This window comes from Camelus bactrianus, unplaced genomic scaffold (assembly GCF_048773025.1).
Source record: "Camelus bactrianus isolate YW-2024 breed Bactrian camel unplaced genomic scaffold, ASM4877302v1 HiC_scaffold_43, whole genome shotgun sequence".
Classification (NCBI taxonomy): domain Eukaryota; kingdom Metazoa; phylum Chordata; class Mammalia; order Artiodactyla; family Camelidae; genus Camelus; species Camelus bactrianus.
In genome coordinates, this window is record NW_027413959.1 from 4,024,879 (window position 1) to 4,042,761 (window position 17,883).

A 17,883-nucleotide genomic window follows, 5' to 3' on the forward strand; every position below is an offset into this window, starting at 1 on the left:
CTAATATAACCATGAAATGGTACAGTACCTCTTACCAAACACCTCTTGGAAAGGACATAAATCAAGCTCTCAAGATAGTGCTAGTGCTCATGAACAGTTTATAAGAGTCAAGCAAAGCTACTGGAAGATGAGAGAGCAGACATAAGCCATCCCTACCAAGCTACCCAACCCCGAGATCATTCAGGCTGCAAATTGTCAGACGTCTGGGTAAGGTCACCATAGACTATCCAGACACGGAGAAGACAGCCCAGACAAGAACTACTCAGCCAACCTAGATTATTATGAAAATCAAGAATGCTTACTCTTTTAGGCCTAGGGGTAGTTTCTGAGTAGCTTATTATACAACACAAGCTAAGTGATAGAAGGGTACTGGGATCTGGGAGTACTTTTTGGATGTTCTTTTTTTTGTTTTGGTGGTATTGAAATATTTCATTTAGTTTTGTTTTGCTCTATTTTTAAATAGGCTTAACTGCTAATGAGTAGAAATCAATCTAGAAGACAGGTTTAGGTTCTAGGAAAAATGTGATATTTTTAGCTAACCCTAAATAAAAACTAAATACATAGCATTTAAATAAGAAAAATTGGATGTGGAAGGATCTCTTGTAATTGAAAGAAAAGAGAAAAGGGTTGTTCTCTTGGGGTTTGGTGTTGGGAAGCCGAGGTGAGAATTATATGTTAGCTTTCCATTTCCCTGTGAGGCAGGATGGACAGCCATCCACTGAGCCTGAGTGAGGAGATGGTTGACTGTTTTAAATACTGCTGTGAAGATGAGAAAGCTGGCAGAGGAATGTACTAGAAATGACAGTATCTTTTGAAAATGTGAAACAACTCTATAGCTGAGAGTTTGTTTCAATTTTGTGATTTTTGTTGCACAAAAATGCAGTGTATTTGTCATATATAAAATATACACTAAGCCTATTCTCTCCATACGTAAGTCTCTGAAAACACAATGTATACCTTTGAGGTCTGAGCAAGAGTTACTCTCACACTGCCCTGGTTGAAAGATCTCTAGATACTCTGTTGTCTTAATGCCTATGTAACCCTTAAATTCCAAGACCCAAAGGGAATTATTTTTTTCATTTTTATCAATGATCACTAATCCACATCTAGGTAGTGCAATTAAAAAAAATAAAAATTTTGTCAAAGTTTTAAATTTTTGGAGATTTCTCCCCAAAGCTCATATGCAGAATTTTTGTGGGAAATAATTTTGGTCCTAATTGACCTCTGGTTTTGAGTTAACTCAAGAAAGAAGGGCAATCATGGATAATAATTAATAATATAATAATAATAATAATAATAATAATAATAATAATAATAATAATAATAATAATAATAATAATAATAATAATACAAAGTATGGCTTAAGAAGCTAGATATCACTACTTATAAACACACACATATACAAAGACACACATGCCACATACATTCTCACACACATATTCATTAAATTCTCACAATGCAGCAACATATTTTTTACACATAAACACGTTGAGGAACAGGGAGGTTAAGTAACGTGTTCTAGGTTACACGACAGCAAGTGGCACAGCCAGGAGGCAAACCCAGGGAGTCTGGCTCCAGAGTCTGTGCTGTGAACTACTAGGCTGTTTTGCCTTTGGAAGGCTCTGGACCATTTTAATCATACTAGATTAAAATATGCACAATAGACATTCAGAGATTGCCAGCGCTATTTGACAAATGTTAGGTTATCAAAATTCAGACAAATGGTATCTTTCTGCTAGACAGAAATTATTTTGAACCAAACACAGATGAGTTGTGCATGGATCCAATTTTTAGTGACATCAGCAGTCAGAAATGTATAGATAGACTGAAATAAGAGGAATTACTTCAGTATTTATTTGGTTTTTCAAATTCTGTTTAAACATCATAGGGGTGTAGAACTCATTTTTCACCTGCACATAATTAAGAAATGATTATATAAATAGAAAAATGTGTATAATGTAGGAGAAATGCCTGAACAGCACTGTGCTGCATAGGGAGATAGACCTAAAATAAAAGGTAATAATAGTTTTAACAACCTTTATGCTCCTGAAATCAGCAATTAAATATATTCAAATCTGCAACGACAGAGTTCATACAATGTAATATGTACCTAAACATGGACATTTCTAATGATGTTGAAAGCCTAGGAAAAGGGATCACAAAACCCTGGTGTGGTTGTAATACTTAGGCAGTGGTTCCTGAAAGGGGAAAAAGACAGCAAACTAATAAAACTGTTTATCTGATGACATTCAGAATTTCTGACTGTCATTCAGACAAAGCTTGTTGATAATCTAACAGTCAGAAACAGCTTATGGGCCTCAAAATACTGTCACCTGGATTAAAGTAAATATTTTAAACTATTGTAATGATGTCTTAATATGTAGAATGGGGTAAGAAGAATCTCTTCAATTTCTGTAAGTAAAATTTAATAAGAGTTGGGAAAAAAATGTAAAGGGTAAGTTAAGTTTCTGCTTTGGACAGGTATGTATGAATAGCCCCCAGATAGTTAAATCTTCCTGTATTTATTTAAATGAAGCACAAAGTTTAAGTTCAAGTTAAGAGTAGTTGGTCTAAAAATGTTTTTAAAGTGGCATGTACTTTAAATACATAAGAATACGTAAGGTACTTGGCATCTAACATTTGTTGAAGTGTGTTTGAATCTACCTCATAAAATATAAAATAAATATAGAACCTGCTTTCTAGTGTGAAAATTTTGGAATAAAAATTATATTTATATTTATACTTTGGCTGAATTTAATGGTACCTGAAGCAGCTAATTTCAGTGCCTCTGGAAAGGGCAAAACTGGAAGGAGTCCGTTATACTAAAATTCCCGATCAACTTTCATTCTTTGTTATTGTTTTATTTCATTATAGCTGATGAAAGGGACCAACTCCAGAAGCCTGGTGGGGCAGTGATGAAGAGCAGTGTAGTGTCTATGAAAGCATTCTGCTTCTTCTGTTTTTGTTCTAGAGAGAATTCCATGGACTCTAATGCTTTCATCACCCACCTCTGTGCAATTATCACCTTTGCTAATAAAAACACAGGCTCCATAGCATTTAATCTCTCCATCCACAAAGAAGTCATTGTCCTTGACATCCCAACATTAGGGGCAGTAAGAAAAGGTGAACAGGAGAAAGTACATGGCATTTTCATGGTATTATAACCCATGTTTCCTAACGGAAAAACTACAAAGTAAGAGCACTTACATGTTCTTGCTAGTGCCTTAACTCCACTTGGCTCATTTTTATCCAAAACGTTGAGAAAAAGGTGAGGCAAGGTTTTATTGTCACTTTGAAATTTGGCTGTAACTACTCTCCTTTTATTATGCATGATTCTGCTAATGACCAGTCTCTCTACTAGCAAATAATTGCTTCTTCCTTTAACTATTTTTTTGCTCCATTATTAAATGTAAAATACCTATGGAAGACTCTACATAAGGGATATAAAATGTATCCAAAATAATTCATCATAAACTAAACCCCAACTTTCCACCCCCAGCTGAGCTCTCTCCACTACTTGTCTATGTTCTGCTCAGTTCTGACAATTTGCCATCACTGGAGTATGTATTGCACTTTTTAGCCTCAGTATGTTTACAGTTGTCATTCCATCTGCTAAAATACACATTCGCCAAAAACCTAGCCTATTTAAGCCCCAGTAGTAATGTGACTTTCATGAAATCATCTCCAATCATCACAATGAAAATATTTCTTCTAACTCCAATAGCATCATGTATAATTTTGAATCGTGTATCCCATGGTGTACTGAATTAGAACTGATTATTTACATAGCATATACTCTACTATTTGGTAAGGGCTTTGAAGGCAGAGCTTTGTATCTTCATACCTTGTCTTAGCCAAAGCCATCTTAAGCCAGCTTCTGCCCAACTTACCAGCTGTCCACATGTGCAGGTTTAGCCTAACCAAGATCAGCAGAGCCCAGCAGGTCAGCTAAACCACCCAACTGATTTGACATGAGAGATGAGAAGAAAACCAAATGATTGCTAATTTACGACAGAACACTTTGTGATGGCTTACTTTATGCTAATAGATAACTGCTATTGATTGCCTTTAAAAGCTCTGTTCATTCTAGTAAGTCAAATTGGTTTTGTTTCATCTGTTTTGAAAGTTACCATAGTATATCCTCATGACTATTTCCCTTGACGTCTTGTTTTTGGTGTCCAAGGTATTTCTATTAGAGGCAGAGACTACTCAGAGCAAAGCATTAGGTTTCTCTGATAATCACCTGCCTCACTGTGGTCTTCAGGAAAGAATCTTCCAGGGGTGCTAAAGATCTTTCATATGCTAAAAATTTTATTAGCAATTTTCAGGTACTTCAGCTTCTCTGAGGACAAGTTAATCAAGTGATTCACATAACTACAACATCTTTGAGTGCCTACTCTGATCAGAAGCTCATCTAAATGCTGAGGTTTAACATGAGAATAAGACACTATCCCTGCTCTGGAGTTTTAGGATGAATGTGGTACATACTACTGATATATCACAGTGCTTGACATGTGCTCTGATGTCATACAGTCTCAGATTAAATCCAAGGTCAAAGAGTAGGTACTCTGCTTCTTTCTGTTACATAAAATAAAATTTGAATTAAGTGTATGAATCTGAGAAATAAGGATAACAATAGATGCCACTGAGGACTACTTTGAAACTCACAGTGAAGTAATGCATGTAAAGTACTCAGCATAATACTTGGCACATAGCAAGTGTTCAATAGAGGTTGGCTATTACTCTAAGTAATTAAATAAATTTCAACGTGATAGATGGCATATTAGAGGTGTGCAGAACGTATTGAGAACACAGGATGAATTGTTCTCCCTAGAAGGGCTACGTAAAGCTGCAGAGAAGGGGTGACATTTGATCTGGGACTTAGAGAATGAAGAGAAAGTTAGGCAGAAAAAGCAGGAAAGACAATCCCAGATAAAATACTGGAATGAGCATAAGCTGAAAACATCCTTGTGTGTGAGGAATAGTATTCCAGTCTTGTTAGAACAGAAGATGTTTGCATTGATTAAGGGGTAGAGACCGGTTTTACTACTTTGAAATTGGGAGGGTATAAAAAATATACAATTCTAATTACTATCTAATGAACACCTACTACGGATCAAGCACTGTGTTAAGCTCTTACACTGCAAAATTTCAATGCCATTGTGGCATTGCAAGAACATTATATCCCACTTATTTGATGATAGATTGAAAAACAGATTTAGTTACTTGCCAAAGGCCACTGTATGGTCAGTTTGAAGTCATGTAAGCATTTTCAACCACAGGGTGACGTAATGGGTTTTACAATTTAAAGTCCAAATAAAGAGGGATTGGATTGGAGTAGGAAGAGGCTGAGAGATATATATAAGGAAAATTCAAATAAGGAATTAAGTTCTGGACTGGAGCACTGGCAGTGGGGAGGATTACGGGTGACAGCCTGAGACACTTCCTATGACCTAATGAAGCCAGCCTGTTATTCTGTTGAAAAATAAAACTGATTGAAGATCCTCCAAGTCAGCCCTTATCCTGTGTATTAACAAACAGGATCTGGGGAAGTGCTTTTTCAGGTGTGTTAGGAAGGTCTCAATACTCCATTTTAGTATTATTGACCTCCTCTAGAACACCTTGCAAGAAATGACACCATGTCCTTCTAAGTCCCTGGGAGACTACAGAGGCAGAGCTATGATTCAGGCATGAATCTGTGGCAAAAATGCTTGAAGTAACGGAACAATTAAGCCCCCAAACTGTCTGGGTTCAAATTACAGCTCTTCTACATGCTAACTTTGTTCTATACCTGTGTTTCTTTCTATGGAGAATGAAGATATTACCTTTCTCATGAAGAAACATAAAATGAAGTGATTGTAAAGTGCCTAGAACAGAGCAGGACAAGTGGTAAATACCTAGTAAATGTAAACCATTTTTACTATTATTTCTACTTCTAGAGTACATAAAATAATACTTTAAGTTACTTTTTAAAATAAAGACATATAAAGCCAAGAAAAGTTTACTGTAACATGTATTCTTCCAATAAATATTTCTTACCTGATAAAAATACAGAAATAAAATTTCCCTTAAACTTTTGTTTAATAGATAATTTTCAGTTGGATAAGAGCATTAAGAAAAAATTCCCCTCGTCCTTCCATCACATTTTTGTGTTTTTCCTTCTGTAAGTTAGAAACATGATCTTTTAATCCTAACCTGGCACAGCCCGTTGTTGGTTAGTCAAGAGGAGATATGAATTATTGAGACAAGTTATGATTTTCATTTTTTAGATGACATGCATATTATTAGATTTTAAGATGACTGCAAGATTATGCTCCATTTTTTATACTCAATTTGAATTGTTCTGTGGATTTCAGAAAAAAAGAGAATTGAATTATCATTCTGCTAAGAGGATGGCTTAGCTCTTCCTACAGCCAGATAGAATTGGCATCATGAAATCAGTCCCTGACTATGTTAGCATGTCCTACCAAAACCAGCATGAAATAGGGTAAAATAGAAAAACTCTTATGTGACACTTTCTTTATAGAGATTTATATTAACTTGCAGAAATTTCATTCATCGTCTTTTGACTTCTCATCAAAAGTAAATTTGATAGCTAAGTCTGCTCATTGAAATTTTATAAAAAAAATTCAAACAATGTAATACTTCTTAATGTTAAAATGTATGCATTGCATTCTGTATATGATTTATGAACAAAATATCACATATGAGTGATATGGCACCATCATTATTATGACTATGTCAAAAATATAATTTATATTTAACAGAATCAGCCAATTCTCTGCCTTTATGAGTATAAGGCACTCAAACAATTCCACAAAAAAATACATTATCTTGGTTTAATCTATCAAACTTACTTCTACTCTTACTTTTTTCTCAAACAACATAGAAGAAGCTGATTTCCATGAAAGCAAACAATGATAATAATATGGCATTACATGATACATTCACTTTAAAGAAAAGGTTAATGCCAAAAGCCCAGTCATCTTTTTATTTTATTTTATTATTATTTTCTTACTGAACTATAATTTACACTGTTGTGTTATTTTCTGGTGTACAGCATAATAATTCAATTGTACATATATATTCTGTTTTATATTATTTTCCATTATAGATTAGTATAAGATATTGAATATAGTTCCCTGTGCTTTACAGTAGGACCTTATTTTTCTATTTTATACATAGTAGTTTGTATCTGCTAATCCCAAACGCCTAATTTATCCCTCCCCCTACCTTTCCCCTACAGTAACCATAAGTTTGTCTTCTATGTCTGTGAGTCTGTTTCCATTTTGTAAGTAAGTTCATTTGTATCATTTTTTAGTTTCCACATATAAGTGATATCATATAATATTTGTCTTTCTCTGTCTAACTTACTTCACTTAGTATGATAATCTCTAGGTCTACCCATGTTGCTGAAATGTCATTATTTCATTCTTTCCCTTTTATATGTTTCAGTAGTATTTTATATATATTTACACACACAAACACAACATTTTTATACAATCAACTGTTGATGGACATTTAGGTTGCTTCTATATCTTGGCTATTGTAAATAGTGCTGCTATGAACACTGGGGTGCACGTATCTTTTTAAATTAGAGTTTCCTCCAGATATATGCCCAGGAGTGGGCTCTCTGGATCATATATGGTAACTCTATTCTCAGTTTTTTAAGAAATTGCCATATAGTTTTCCACAGTAGCTACACCAAATTACATTTCCACCAGCAGTGTAGGAGGGCTTTCTTTTCTCCACAGCCTCTCCAGCATTTATCATTTGTGGACTTTTTAATGATGGCCATTCTGACTTGTGTGAGGTGATAACTCATCGTAGTTTTGGTTTACATTTCTCTGATAATTAGTGATGTTCAGCATCTTTTCATGTGCCTTTTGGCCATCTGTATGTTTCCAGTCATCTTAAATTTCACCAAATATTGGGAAAAGTGAATATATAAATTTGGGTCCATTATGTTCACTGAGGCCCTGAAACCTGTATGTGGAAGAGTAGGGTAGATATTTCTTGATTTACAATAAATAATGCACAGAGGAAGGAAGGTGCTTAAATTTACTCACAAGAACTTACTTCCAGTTGAATAGCATATAAGCAAACATATATACTATTGCTGCCTATTGAGATTTTTCTGTTTGTAGACTACCTTCAAATAGATTATTGACATCAAGAGCAAGAATATTTTGGTTCTGGTAGTTCAGTGTGCTCTTTTTTCTTTCCCTTTGTATATGAAGAAGAAAATGTGGTTAGCATTGCTGGTCAGTAGATAATAGACCAAAAATAGTGAGACAAACTCTTTTAAGCCTATCTGCCCTGTCATCTCCAGTATACAACATCAAACTGTGAGTCAGAGGAACAGGAGGCAAGTTATAAAGCACTGAAGCCCAAGTCACACTATATGTGATGCTATGCTATAGTGAGAAAATCAACTGTTGAATTTATTTAACAAACTCCAGAAACCCATGGTTTGAAGAATTCTTAATAGTTATGTACATATAGAAGTGTGTATATTAATATTCTATACTTACATTAAATTCATACTTTAATTAAATAGTACTTATATTGAATAATGTTCTTTAATATAAATTGAAAGAAAGCACAATCACTAGAATTAGAGATATGTTCTGTTCAGTTATTGCTAACAAAGAATAACAAACATTTAGGTGATAATTTGGATGCTTGATACATAAAAAATATGTTTATTGAAATATATTTTTAAAAGGTCGATCCTTCTTTTTAATTTTACTGTATTTTGTGGATTGCTTATTTCATTACTAATCTCATTCTGCATTCATAGACTAAACCAAGGTTATAATGAAAAAACAGGTGATAATAAAGTACATGAGAACTGTCTATGTGGCCAGCACCTATTTAACTCTTGCATTAGCTCTACAAAATAAGTGCTGTAATATTCATATACAGATCAGGAAATGGAGATTAAGAATAGTATCAAAAGTTGCACAGCAAAAATTCAAGCTCATGTGGTCTGACTCCAAAGTACATGCTCTTAAACACAACACTTTGCTGCTTTAAAATTGCACATAAATTCCACCACTTTTCTCACTTGTAGCGTTCAACAATGAAGGGACACATAGAAAAGAAAATGAAATAGGAAAGCTTTCATATAAACAGATTTGAAAGCAACATGGAGAGGAAATTCAACTGATGCAAATAATAGTAACTTTCCAGGATTTTTGCAATATCCACAAGATAATTTCCTGAACATCAGTAGTAACCATTAATCTAAATGTTTGCATATTTTGCCACCTTCCATATTCTTTGCACATGGGGCTTTCACTCTTTCTGACATCTTGAAGAGTTTACACATCTGTGATCCACAATCAGCATGAAGGATAAAAGTAAGTCTGGTGAAATTAATTTCCTAGATACTTTATAAAAAATCAATGAGTTCTCAAACTAGTGGAAGAAATAGGATTTTTTCTGAGAAAAGTTGTGATCCTGTACACACACACACACACACACACATATACATACATACAAAAAACTGCTGTCATGTAAGCAGTTGATTAGTCTGATTATTTGTTGGGCATTTATTGGAGAGAAGAAGATAATGAATTAGTAAAGGCATCTTCATTATTCATTCATTTATTCTTCAATTTATGATATATTTAAAAGCCTCCTTACTATTCAGAGTGAGGCAAGGCACTGTTCTCAGCATTTAGGATATAAAAGTGAATCATAGAGACATAGTCCCCATTTCCATGGTATTAATAATCTATCTCACAGGAAACCTCAAAATAGTAGTCAAGAGATGATAAAGGCCTGATCTAGAAAGATAGATTAAAAGGAAGTTCAGATGTGAAAAAGGTTAAGGAGGAAAACTCAAAGCCTTAAGAACTAAGGATAAAAAATAAAGAGGGGAATAAAATTAGTCAAAAGAGAAATCTGAAAGAAAATATTTTAAAATCTTCTTTATTGAAACATTTCATGACAAATTAGATCTGAATGACTATATCACCAAAATGATCAATTACATCTAAAAGTAACAATTGGCATTGTGAGACTCTAAAATCACTCTAATTAAATCAGGTCAAAAACAGTTACTCTTGTAATCAGTCTTGTATTAAGCATGCATTTTTCTCTTGAGAAAGTCAAAGTACTCTTATCCTCCACACATCCATGAGGGGTAGAAATGAAGAGATTGTTCAGAGTTAGACAATATAAGAGATCTTATTCTTGAATGCCTTCCTTCTGCTCTTCCTTTATTTTCCCAATAAAATACGTGCATGGAGTACATCTTAAACAAATCCTTAAGTTTAGAAGAATTTAGGGCTATACTCTACTACAATTTTATGATAAATTAGGCTACATGATGTGGAAAGGTATTATCTAAGAGAGAGGTATACTCAGTGACTTGAAAAATTACAACATTCCAAATGACATTCCAAAAAAATATGCACACCTTTTACTTCAGGCCAAATTGCTAACCTCTGTTATAGTTGATGAAGCTCTGTTCAGGAAAAATGGTCCCACTAGGATGAAGAAGATAGTATATAAACACGACAGTTGACACTGGGTCAAGTGTGCGGCTTGATTTACGCTGTCTGACATAGGCTTATGGCTTATGATCAGGAAGCCTGTAGGAGAAAACAGCACTAATTTTACTGACAAGAAAGCAAAGGGGAAAAATCAGAAGTAGGGTGGAAAGGCTCTAAGATGAGTAATAATAGTGCAGGGAAATAGCACTTACTCTGCTAGTCTGTAAACATAAAATCTAAATATAATGTTGCACTTTTGAATTTTAGTAAATACAATGGTTAAATTAGAAGAAATGAGAACATTAAAAATTTCATATAAGAATAAAGACTGGAATACTTCATCTCAAAGATCCTGAGACAAATAAGCATCTGAAAAGGATTTATTACAGAAACCAGAAAAAGGACTGAAAACTAATAGGACTGAGAAGTAATAATGCCTAGAGATTAACAGCACAGACTCTGAAGCATGACTACTTGGTCTGGAATCTGACCACACGACTTACCAGCTGTGACTCTGAGTAAATTAAGGGTAATTAAAAAAACTCAATTTACCGTGAAGTAATTAATGTTTGACTTGTAGAAATGAAGACTGTAATATCTATCCTAGTTTTCTTTATTGCCATAGCCTGTGAATATTTATAAAGTTTAACTATTTTTATCTTCTGCCTAAATATTCACTGATTAAGATACACTGTGATGCTTCATTTTGTGATATGAATAATAGTGAGTTGATAGTATGTCAGAACTAGAAGCAGTGACTTATAATACATTGTGGATGGGTCAATGTGTCTTGGGCAAAATGTACAATATTTGCATTAAATCAGTTATAAACAGTTTTAATTATGCAGAGAAGCATATACCTGGGAGTTGGGCAGCCGAAGTGGTAAACTACATTGGGAATTTTTGCTAGTGATGTTGACGAGTAACTAGAGCCTTTTTCCTGCTACCTTCGGACTTTGGCATCCAGCTCACCAGTATGTGACTAAAGCTAAGCCAGTCAAATTGTATCACTTAGAATAGTGAGCCTGCAGTGAATATCTGACTCTGACTCTGGTGTTAATAACCTAAAATAGCAGTGAAAGTTTAGGATTCATTCCACCAATCATAGTTTGAGTACACTGAAGACAGTGACACTGTAATCAAAGGCCCAACAGTGTTGTATTAAGTATCCACTGAGAGTAGTAACCCAGCTATGGCGGTCAGTTTTGTGCTGCACCATAAACAGAGCTGCTCTGGAGGTCTTTGGGAGACGTCACTGTGTTCTCAGCTTTTCTCTTTCCCCTTCTACTTTCTAGGTGTTTGTTTTAAAAGGTTTTCCATACATCGATTCTGTGAGCTTCATCTTATACTTTCGATAATCCATCTTTTAATTATATTAATTGGAATTTATTTTGCAATTTATAGCTAAGAACTATGACACATGAATAGATTAAGAATAATATATGTGGGTTGATTGCAGGTTGCAAATAAATCTGAAAAGTTTTAAAATAACAAAATCACCTATGTGGGAACAAAAATGACCAGCCCAAGATTTTCTGACAAATAAGATAACTAACTTATAAGTAAACCCAAAAAATCACTTGTGGAAATATTTTATGATCATTTTCTTTTTCTAAATTAAGAATTTGGTGTTTTAGAGCAGTTTAAGGTTCACAGCAAAACTGAGGGTAAGGTACAGAGATTTCCCACACATACCTGCCCTCAAACATGCATAGCCACCCTCATTATCAGTATCCCCCAGCAGAGTGGTACATTTGCTACAATTTATGAACACTGACACAGCATAATCACCTAAAGTCCATAAGTCCATAATTTATATTAGAATTCATCCCTGGTGATGTACATTCTGTGTATTTGGACAAATGTATAATGACACGTATCCAACAATATACTATACAGAATAGTTTCACTGCCCTAAAAATCCCCAACAACAGCAGAATAGCATCTTCTTCTCAAGTGCACATGGGACATTCTCCAGGATAGATCATACGGTAGGTCACAAAACTATTCTCAAAAGATTTAAATACTCAAAAGATTTAGATGACACATATATCATTTTCTTTGATTACAACAGGGTGAAGTTAGACATCAATAACAGAAGGAAAATTTTTTTAAAAAAATTAGTAACATGTAGAAATTAAACAACACACTCTTAAAATCCAAAGAATAAATTGTAAGGGAAATTAGAAAATAAAGAAGAATGAAAACAAAAATGAAGCATGCCAAAATACAAAGACGCAGTGAAAGCAGTACTCAGAGGGCTATTTACAGCTATAAATGTCAACATTAAAAAGGAAAAAGAAAAAAACTCTCCAATCAATAAACTAAATTTACACTCAAGAAAAAAAGAGAAAATTTCAGCAGACCTATAACAAGAGATTAAATCAGGAATCAAAATCCTCCCTACAAAGAAAAGTCCTGGACCAGGTGGCTCTACCCGTGAATTCTACTAAACATTTAACTAATTATTAACACCAATCATTCTCACCCTTTCCAAAAAATTTTAGAGGTGGCAATACTTCCTAGATCATTTTTTGTTGCCAGCATTACTCTGATACCAAAACCATATAAAGACATCATGAGAAGATAAAACTACAGACCAATATTTCTTATGAATATGATGCAAAATCTTCAACAAAATATTAGCAAATAAAATCCAAAAACATATTAATAGAGTTATTAGCCATGATTAAATGAGATTTATACCAGTACATGCAAGAGTGGTTCAGCATAAGTAAACCGATGAAGGTAATACATCACATTAACAGAAGTGGAGCAAAAAAAACTATATAGTTATCTAAATTGACTCAGAAAAGGCTTCTGACAAAATGTAACACTCTTCCCTGATAAATACTCTCAGAATACTGAAAGTAAAGGTAAAATTTCTCAATATGATAAAGGGTATTTATGAAAAACTCAAAACTAACATCATACACAATGGTGAAAGACTGAAAACTTTCCCACTATGATCATGAACACAGATGTCCATTATTACTGCATTCAACATTGTACTGGAGGTTTTAGTCAGAACTATTAAACAAGAAAAATAAATATAAGGCTTCCAAATTAGGAAGATGAAAAATCATCTCTACTCATAGATGACACAATTTTATATATAGAAACCCCCCCCAAAAAAATTCATAAGAAAGCTAATAAACAAATTCAACAAGGTTGCAGGGAAAAGATCAACACACAAAAATCACTTGTGTTTATATACACCAGTAATAAATAACCCAAAATGGAGATTAAAGAAGAAATTCTATTTACAGTAGCACCTGAAAAATTAAATAATTAGAATTAAATATAACCAAGGAGGTGAAAGACTTGTATGCTGCAAACTAGAAAACAGCTGAAAGACGTTAAAGAAGACCTAACAAATGGAAAGACATCATGGTCATGGAGTGAAAGAGTTAATACCCAAAGCAATCTACAGATTTAACACAACCTCTATCAAAATTCTTACATTCATTGTTTTGGCAAAAAAAAAAAAAAAAGGAAAAGCCAGTCCCCAAACACATACAGATTTGCAAGGGTCTTGATTAGCTAAAAACAATCTTGAAAAAAAAAGAATGTTGAAGAACTCACTTCATAATATCAAAACTTACCATAAAGCTACACTGGTTTAAAAGATACTGTACTAGCATAAGGACAGACATATAAACCAAAAGAATAGAATAGAGAGCCCAGAAATAAATCTTCACATAATGAATGGTCAATTTATATTTGACAAGAGTGCCAAGACTATTCATTGGGGGAAGAACAAGTCTTTTCAACAAATGGTTCTGGGAAAAATGGACAAAGTATAAATCTGGACTTTACCTACAACCATAAGAAAACATTAATTAAAAAGAGATCTAAAATGTAAACTCAAGAGCTAAAACAATAAAACTCTAAGGAAAAATAATGGAGAAAATCTCCATGATACTGAGTCTGTCATTGACCTATGAATATGACATCAAAGCAAAAGTAACAAAAGAAAAAAATAGACTAAGCTTTATTAAAATCAAGAACATTTATGCATCAAAAAGCAAAAAGATAATATAATGAATGAGAGAAAATATTTCAAATTAAGTGTGAGATTACTATCCAGATTATATAAAGGATCCTTTTAAAAATACAATAAACAGCCCAAATAAAAACTGGTTTGAAACAAGATTTTCAACAAAAATAAACAAGTGACCAATTGCTTGCAAAAAAAATGCTCAACATCAGTAGTTATTAGAGACCTGCAAATCAAAACCACAATAAGATACTATTTCACACCTGCTAAGATGGCTAAATAATAAAATAAGTAAGTAAATAAAAAGCTCCAGTATAACAGTTGTTGGTGAGGATGTGGAGAAACTGGATCACTCACGCATTACTGTGGACAACGGAAACTGGTAGTCACGTGGAAAACATTTCAGCAGTTTCTCAAAAGATTAAAAACAGAAGTACCATATGACCCAGCAATTCTACTCCAAGGCATATATCTTAAAGAATTTATAGCAGGGATTCAGATATTTGTATACCAATGTTCATAGAGGCACTGTTCACAAAAGGTGGAAACAACCTGCTGTCCATCTTCAGATGAACAGATAAACAAAATGTGGTCTATGCTTCATTGGAATATTATTCAATTATTAAAAATAATGAAGTTTTATTTTATTTTATTTATTTTTAATTTTAGAAGGGAAGCCCCTTTTTATTAAACTTGTACATCTTACTTTCTTCCTTTCAGAATCCTAATAAAAAACTTATGTTTCTGCTTACTTAAAAAAACCAAAAAACAAATGAAGGAAACTATTAAAACATCACTTTTGTGATGGGAAAGGAGAAAACAAGATTCAACATAAGTATAGAAAACTGTATCAGGAGCAAAGAAATAATTCGAAGAGGAGCTTACTTCAGTCTAGGGCCAGACCACCTGCACACACAGCCCTAACCTAAGAGGATTTCCAAAGCAAACCAACCCCAGGAGACCAGGGAGCAAGCCCTAAGAAGTTTATTACTTCTGAAGTAACAAACAGAAAACGAATGATCGCACAAATACAAATCACTTTATTTGAAAAAAGTACACACGCATTCAACACATGTCTCCCCTCCCTTCCCAGGCTCTCTTTAATCAACAGCTGGTGGAGGAGGGCAAACCCTTAGTGACAGGGCGTTCACAAAATGTATGTGTTCTTTGCCAGTTGCCATTTGTAGTCCCCGGAACTCCAGATGGTGCGGAGGGTGCACTCCTGGTGCCAGTGTGCCACCCTGATCAGGCAGACTATGGAGGCTCCCAAGAGGATCAGGACCATCACGGACAGCCCTGCCAGGACCACCATCACTTTAGTGCCGTGGGGCAGGGCAGGATACAACTCCTTGCCGAAGCAGCGCTGCATGCACTCCTCCTTGGAGGGGTAGCTGTTTTTATTGCACTGGCACCCTCCATAGTTGAAGTTGTCAAGAGTTCCTCTCGGCATTAAAGTACCAGCGTGGGAAGGCTGCGCGGCAAGGCCCAGTGACCGCCTTGGCAGTGCAGTATTCTTCATAGTTGAAAATATCACTGGAGATGTCACCAGCATCCTGATTTCTAAGAACACTTGGGACAGAGGAATCTGCTCCATTCCTGCTGGTGGCCGGACCATCAATGGTGTTTTCTGTGACACCAGCACATTTTGCAAGACACACCTCCTTGGTCATATAATTATCATCATTCCCTTCACAGCCTCCATACACAAACTGCTGGCAGTATCTGTCAGTGACATTGTAGGACCACCTAGGGATGGCGGCCCAGCATCTTCCCACTATTTTCAAACTTGGCAAAATTCGTGGATGACACATTCTCCATTGGCAGCCTCAGCCCCAGAGAGGAGCAGCGCTGCCAGCAGAGCGAGGAGAACCCAGCACCGCTTCCGCCTACACAGCTGCGCCAAGACAGGCTCCACCTGGCCGCGCGCCACCAGCCGTTGGGGTCTCGGGATCAGGTGCTGGAAGGGCCTTTCCACGCACATGCACTGGAGCGCCTCGCATTCAGGTGCGGGTGCTCGCAGATGGTCCCAGGGTGTGGTGCTGGCTCTCGCCATGCAGGAGATGTCCGGGAAGCCCTTTTCTCGGAACTTAGGTGTGTGGACACCCTGGCTCCTTTGCCCACGATGCTTCAGTCCGCTCCTTGCTCACCCCTGACTCTCCCCCAGTTCAGAACCCCGCTGCACCCACAAACGCTTGGCGGGCGCTAGAGGTAATGGCGGCCGCTTAAAAGCAGCTACCCAAGGTGGTCCAAGAATGAAATTTTAATGTATGCTACAACACGGACCTCGTAATCATTGTGCTTCGAGAAGTAAGCCAGATATAGAAGGACAAATATTGTATGATTCTACTTACATGAGGAACCTAGAATAGGCAAATGCATAGAGACAGATATAGTAGTAACATTTTACCTGGGCTCAGGGGGAACAGGTGTTACTGTTTTCATGAGTATAAACTGTTTTGGAGGATGATGAAAAAGTTTTGGATATAAATAGTGGTGATGGTTGCACAATATTGTGAATGTATATATAATGCTACTTAGGTATATACACTTTTGGTTAAAATGATAAACATTGTGTATATTTTGCCACAAGAAGACAACAAAACAACACATTTATTACCTCCCAGTCTCTTCAGTCTTTCATAAGATTGCAATCAATGTGCTGTCCAGCACTGAAGTCTTATCTAAAGGTTCTACGGGGAAATAATCTGCTTTCATACTCATGTGTGATTGTTGGCTGGTTCAGTTGCTTGAGGGTTACTGGATTGAGAAGCTTAGTTCCTGACTTGCTAGTGGCTCATGCTCAGTTCCTTGCCACATGGGTTTTTCAGAATGGCAGACTGCTTCATCAAAGCCAGAAAGAAAGGGAGAGTATGTTGGAAAAACAGAAATCACAATCTTTTATAACCTAATCACATGAGTGACATCAGTGACATCTCATCATCTCTGTCATATTTTACTGGTTAAAATTAAGTGACTACAGTCAGAGGAAGAGGATTATACAAAGATAACATCTCAGGAGGCAGGGTTCTTTGGGGGCCATCTTAGAAGTTGCCTTGCTGCAAAGAGATTATATAAAATGATACCATAGTATGTGCATGAAAATTATTATCACACTATTGTATCATCATATAATACCAAACCAAATGTTTCTGAATATTTAGCAACATGTACCCAAGGATTCAGATGACAGACTTGAATATTCACCTTTAGTCTATATTTTTCTTGTGCCACAAAACCCAGCCACAAAGATAAACACTTTGATACGTCCAACATTTCTTTTTGAAATGAGAGCATTTTGCATGCCATCTTAGATAAATAACATTTTTTGAAAGATGTTCAAACTATCTGGCCTTCTGCGATTTTGCTTGTTTATTATTG

At 35.3% G+C, this 17,883-nt stretch overlaps 1 pseudogene; it reads right to left on the minus strand.

The window, feature by feature from the left end:
* Positions 1-15,531: 15,531 nt before the first annotated feature.
* Positions 15,532-16,664, minus strand: LOC141576893 (kunitz-type protease inhibitor 2 pseudogene; annotated as a pseudogene).
* Between the last annotated feature and the right edge of the window lie 1,219 nt (positions 16,665-17,883).